At 38.6% G+C, this 6,549-nt stretch overlaps 1 pseudogene; it reads left to right on the top strand.

The window, feature by feature from the left end:
- The first annotated feature begins 250 nt into the window (after positions 1–250).
- On the top strand, positions 251–6,300 carry LOC101107000 (abl interactor 1-like; annotated as a pseudogene).
- The last annotated feature ends 249 nt before the right edge of the window (positions 6,301–6,549 follow it).

Raw genomic sequence — 6,549 nt, 5'->3', positions numbered from 1 at the left:
TCAAACCTGAGTCTCCTGCATTGGCAGGGGGATTCTTTACCACTAAGCCACCAGGGAAACCCACCTTTGCCACTAAGACTTTTTAATTTCATGCTTTGAGGTTTTTATTATTCTGGTATATTTTGTGTAACCCTTGGTAATTGTGGCAGTTTATTTACACTTGCACCTTGAGAAAATATTAAGTCACTCATGCATTTTGAAAAGACATTCTTGCATAGGCACAATTTTTAAGATAAAGATGGAAACCAAAATGGAGAAGTAAGGAATTTTAGGGCTGTTAATGAGCTGGGGAAATTGTCAAAATCAACTTTTACAGAACTCTGGAATCTAGTCAGATATTTGCAACTACCAGAGGAAAATTTATTGAAGAAATAGACTTCTGTTTTACAGAAAGAAACACTGTGGCATTTTAAATTGTCCCATAACTGTGGTGTCCATTAGGAATGCAGCCCACATCTCATTGCTGAGGAACTCTGTAGAATGTTACATGATTTCTGATAAGAAGTCCATCATAATTTTTACTCTTATTCCTCTCTGGTGGGGTGGTGGTTTAGTTGCTAAGTCGTGTCCAATTCTTGCGCCCCCATGGACTATAGCCCACCAGGCTCCTCTGTCCATGGGATTATCTAGGCAAGAATACTGGAGTAGATTGCCATTTCCTTCTCCAAGGGATCTTTGCAACCCAGGAATGAAACCCAGGTCTCCTGCATTGCAGGCAGATTCTTTACCAATTTTCTTTGTCTTTTGTTTTCTGCTGGTTGATTATGATATACCTAGATGCAGGTTTTGGATTTGGTATGTCATTAAATTTGGAAAAGTTTTTATAATTATTCAAATATTCTATATATATTGTGTGTATCTATTTGTTTTTCTTTCTTTTTTTGCCATTGTTGTGTGTGAATATTGTATCTTTTGAAAATTTCCTATAGTTTCTGGATCTTAGATCTTTTTCATCCTTTTTCTCTTTTCATTTCACTTTGGGATATTTTTATTAACATATCTTTAAACTCACTGATTATTTCTTTAGCCATGGTGAATCTGATGAACTACATAAAGGCATTTTTCATTACTTTTATAGAGTTTTGGATTTGTAGAAGTTAACTTTTATCCTTTTTAAGAATTTCCTCCTTTCCTTACAGTTCTCATCTATTTCATGTTATCTTTCTTTTTTTCCCACTAGACCCCTTAACATATTAATCATAATTGTTTAAAGTTTTCTCTCTAATTTCAACATTTGTGTAATATCTGATAAAGGTGTGACTATAATTTTTGTGTGCCTTATTTATTTATTTATTTATTTTTGTCTAAAACCAGACATATTACATACTGTGAATTGAGGTAAGTAATGTTCAAATTTGAAGATTTATGCAATTTCTGGCTAGGAGTTGGCTTTGTTTAATACTCCCTATAGCTGTAGATTTCAGAGACTCAAAATCTTGTAGGGTCCCATTTTTTTCCCCCTCTTGACTTTGGGCTTACCTGTGCACTCTTCCTCAGAGAGATGCTGTGTCTTGTAGCATTTTCACCTATAGTTCAATTTTATGATACTAGAACTGTGTTGGTTGTCTGGTAATACATGAGGGAGAGTGCACATTGTGTAATATTTCAATTAAGTCTCCATATTTCATTGGGATTGTATTTCTGGCATATTCCTTTCATGAATGTTTTTACTTGGGTAGCATTTCCACACTGTAGGTGAGACAGAAAGGCTCAATGGCACTGGCCAGGCTCCAGGATAAGGCTCTAGGAGAGCCGTTCCTCCTACAGAGGAGAGCTTTCTATGGAGAAGGCTCTGGATGAGATTTAAAAGGTTTACTCTCCCCTTTACTCTTCCACAACACATGGGATAGTTAATTCAATCTTCACTTTGATAGCCTAGTAGAATTCCTGGATATATAACTTATATAAGTGTGCCTAGCCCCTCCCATAGCTATCCCTGGTGGCAGGTCACCAGGAGTATCTCACTCTCAAGTTGGTCTTACAGTTTGTGTTCTAGTGGTTACTGTTCCAGGTAAGAGCTTAGTTGTGACACTTTGGATTCTCCTTTCTCACTCAATTTTGGGATGGTGGTTTGTCCCACACATGCGATTTTTCTGATAGGTACAAGAAAACTCATTGAGTTTCTTTTTGTTTCAATTTTTCTTCTTGTAAGGATGAGAGTGATGACTTTTAAGCTCTTTACATATTGGAATTGACACAAAAATTTTCATTTTAATTAAAATTGTGTTTTTTAATTTCCAAATATTTTGAGGTATCTCAAATATTTGGAAAAAAAGTATCTTCCAGATACTTCTTTACACGGATTATTAGTACTTTGAGATCATAATTTGTATTATTTCTTTGGTTTTAAATGTATTCAGTTCAGTTCAGTTCAGTCACTCAGTCGTGTCCGACTCTTCACGACCCCATGAATCACAGCACACCAGGCCTCCCCATCCATCACCAACTCCCGAGTTCACTCAAACTCACGTCCATCGAGTCCGTGATGCCATCCAGCCATCTAATCCTCTGTTGTCTCCTTCTCCTCCTGCCCCCAATCCCTCTCAGCATCAGAGTCTTTTCCAATGAGTCAACTCTTCACATGAGGTGGCCAAAGTAGTGGAGTTTCAGCTTTAGCATCATTCCGTCCAAAGAACATCCAGGGCTGATCTTCTTTAGAATGAACTGGTTGGATCTCCTTGTAGTCCAAGGGTCTCTCAAGAGTCTTCTCCAACACCACAGTTCAAAAGCATCAATTCTCTGGCGCTCAGCTTTCTTCACTGTCCAACTCTTGCATCCATACATGACCGCTGGAAAAACCATAGCCTTGACTAGATGGACCTTAGTCGGCAAAGTAATGTCTCTGCTTTTGAATATGCTATCTAAGTTGGTCACAACTTTCCTTCCAAGGAGTAAGTGTCTTTTAATTTCATGGCTGCAGTCAACATCTGCAGTCATTTTGGAGCCCCCAAGAATAAAGTCTGACACTGTTTCCACTGTTTCCCCATCTATTTCCCATGTAGTGATGGGACCAGATGCCATAATCTTCATTTTCTGAATGTTGTGCTTTAAGCCAACTTTTCACTCTCCTCTTTCACTTTCATCAAGAGGCTCTTTAGTTACTTTTCACTTTCTGCCATAAGGGTGGTGTCATCTGCATATCTGAGGTTATTGGTATTTCTCCTGGCAATCTTGATCCCAGCTTGTGCTTCTTCCAGCCCAGCATTTCTCATGATGTACTCTGCATATATGTTAAATAAGCAGGGTGATGATATACTGCCTTGACGTACTCCTTTTCCTATTTGGAACCAGTCTGTTGTTCCATGTCCAGTTCTAACTGTTGCTTCCTGACCTGCATATAGGTTTCTCAAGAGGCAGGTCAGGTGGTCTGGTATTCCCTTCTCTTGAAGAATTTTCCACAGTTTGTTGTGATCCACACAGTCAAAGGCTTTGGCATAGTCAATAAAGCAGAAATAGATGTTTTTTCTGGAACTCTCTTGCTTTTTTGATGATCCAGCGGATGTTGGCCATTTGATCTCTGGTTCCTTTGCCTTTTCTAAAACCAGCTTTAAGTGTATTAATATGTGTTTTTTGACTGAGGATGTTGTCTATTTGGGGTAATATTCTATTCAAGCTTAAAAATGTTTATTTTGCTTTTATTTGATTGTGTATTCCATAGATGTCAATTGGATCAAGTTAGCTATAAATGTTTGCACTTTTGATACAAGATTATAAACTATTTCCTCTTTCAATGAAAATATCATATAGTGGTTTTCTTTCATCCTCTCCTTCCACACTTTTTACTTGAATAAAGAATTCAGGAGTGTCTGGAAGGGTGACTGCAGGGCCTAGAATTGAAAGATCTGCCCTCTGCCCTCTTAAAAATGCCTGAAACTTTCTTGCTGAATTAAGCAAATCACAACTGAATTTCTTTCTTGTAATTTTTTTTTTAGTTCTTCAATTTTTACTAAAAGTTTTAAAACTTATTCTCAAACTACAAATTAACCCTATCAAAGTTTATCAATTTTAAACTCATTTGACTATTACAGAGAAGAGCTTTCATGTAGTCATTTTACTTCCTTATTCAGTATATGAAAATCCGTGGTTCACTCAATGGAGCATAGTATTCCAGGATAGGAGGCAAAGTCTTTGTCATATTCATGCAAATTTGGAAACAATGAATTATATCTTAAGTTACATCGAATTTGTAATGTGTTGCCTGCCTTATATTACAGACACTCAATAATTCTACAAGTCTCCTGGGTTATTCAACTAATTAAAGTTTTGATAATTAAGGAAGCATTTCCTATTCTGAGGTTGTCAAACATAATTGTGTGTTAGATGACTCCATAAAGTAACATTTAGCTGGTGACTCTAGTCAGACCTTACATGGTGTCCCAAAGAGGTTTATGTAAAAGCTCTTTTTTTAATGACATCAGCAAACATAAGGTATAAAAAAAGAACACAAGCTGGTTGCATTGAGATGACAGGTGTTTTTCCAGTTGTATGCTGAAGAGAAAGGGCATCATTTTTCGTATCGGATATAACATATTTAAAACATTATTTTGTAAAGGCACTGTTTTAAGTTTCTCTTCTTTCCTTCAAATCACGAAACAAAAGTAGTAATTCAGGAGAACTTGACTTCATAAATATCTTTTCCATTAGTGACAGTTTTTAGTTTTCTTCTTTTTGATTGGCAAGAATGTATATTTGCCCCAATTCAAAATAGTAATTGGTAGGAAGGATGATTATATCACAAGATACTATTTTGCATTGGGACAAATATACATTCTAATGATTTTGTTACTTTGTTACAAACTGTGTTACACTCTCATGAAAAAGTTCTGCAGCACCTGAGGTATTTTATGTATTAAAGGGCTTCCCTGGTGACTAGTGGTAAAGAATCCACCTGCCTATGCAAGAGACTCCAGCTGATCCCTGGGTCAGGAAGATTCCCTAGAGTAGGAAATGGCAACCCACTCTTGCCTGGAGAATGCCATAGACAGAGGAACCTGGCAGGCTACAGTCAATGGGGTCACAGACAGTTGGACAGGACTTAAGGACTAAACAACAGCAACAACAGCTATCAAAAGTTGAGACCAACAGTATTTCTTTAAAAAGTTGATCTATCCTGGAGGTGCCTGCGCAAAGTGGATGGAGGAAGGAAGAGAGAGTGAGGAGGAAGAGAAGAAGGTGAGATCCCACAGTACCCAGTCGGAGGGCGGGCAGGCAGTTTGTATCCAGTTTGTGACTAGATGGTAGCCTCCATGGGCCTTGCTGCTGCCTCTGTCTCTGTTTAACAGGAGAGGAAGCATTGCAGAGCGGTGGAAATTGGCAGAGCTGCAGATGTTGCTAGAGGAGGAAATGCCCTTTGGCTAGAGGTCCCTGAGAGAAGGTTACCAGAACCCGACCCGGGTGGCAGACTACTGCGAAAACAACTGCATACAGCTAATAGACAAGAGAAAAGCTTTAGAAGAGACCAAAGCCTACACAATCCTATCCCTAGCTAGTCTTGCTTATCAGATAAATGCATTAGTTAACAGTGCCCCAATTGCTAGTTAACAATGTTCCAATCCAAGGCTCTTGGCTCTAGATAATGGAGTTTTCCACAGGAATGGACATTTGTAAAGAGAAAGTGGCTCAAAGAGAGATTGGTATTTTGACCACAAATAAGAATACATCAAGAACTTACAAAACAATAGCTCATGCAAATATGGAGCATCCTGTAAGTTATGTTTGGAAACCTACTGACCATAGAGTTCTGGATAACTTGGGCCATGGTGTTGAGCATGGAAATAACCAGCTTGCAAGAACTGGCATACTGTCAAGAACAAATCCTACTACTCAGAAACCACTGCACCCTCCCGTGTCAGGCTGGGGAATGTTGGGATGAAATATTCCTTACAAAACCCTGGAACCTATTCAGTCTCCAACAGTTCCTAACGACTACATGACAAGTCCTGCTAGCCTTGGAAGTGAACATAATCCGGCAGGAGAGTTTTATTACAAGTCAGAGACTAGGGACACACAGTGGCAGCAACAGTATTGGCATTCCCATCGCCATGCCTACACCCTCACGACCCACTATTGGACCAGTTACTGATAGTACAACTCCACCAATGATAACCTCCACTGGATGACATTCCCATGTTTGATGACTCCGCCACCACTGAATTATGAAGTTGAGAAGGCTGCTGTAGTTCATATAGTGACCCATATGCAGTTGGGGATCCTGCTTGGGTGCCCAAGAATTATATTGAGAAAGGTAAGGTACGGGCATCGTTGAATTCCTGTAAAGGGAAAGAACTTATAGTATTTTAGAGCTGTAAAGAACAGCTGGCCAGTGTTTCTCCACCTTTTAAATAGTCTTTCAAGCCAAGATGATTTAGTTCCCATGCCTTCCTAACATGAAGCAAGCATTCTTTATTTTTTATTTGTTTTTAAATGGGAGTATAGTTGATTGACAATGTTATGTTTGTTTTGGTATATAGCAAAGTGATTCAGTTATTGTGTGTGCATGCTCAGTCACTGCTGACTCTTTGTGACCCCATGGACTGTAATCCATCCGAC

This window comes from Ovis aries, chromosome 2 (genome assembly GCF_016772045.2).
Source record: "Ovis aries strain OAR_USU_Benz2616 breed Rambouillet chromosome 2, ARS-UI_Ramb_v3.0, whole genome shotgun sequence".
Classification (NCBI taxonomy): Eukaryota; Metazoa; Chordata; class Mammalia; order Artiodactyla; family Bovidae; genus Ovis; species Ovis aries.
This window is presented reverse-complemented; position numbering and strand designations above follow the sequence as displayed.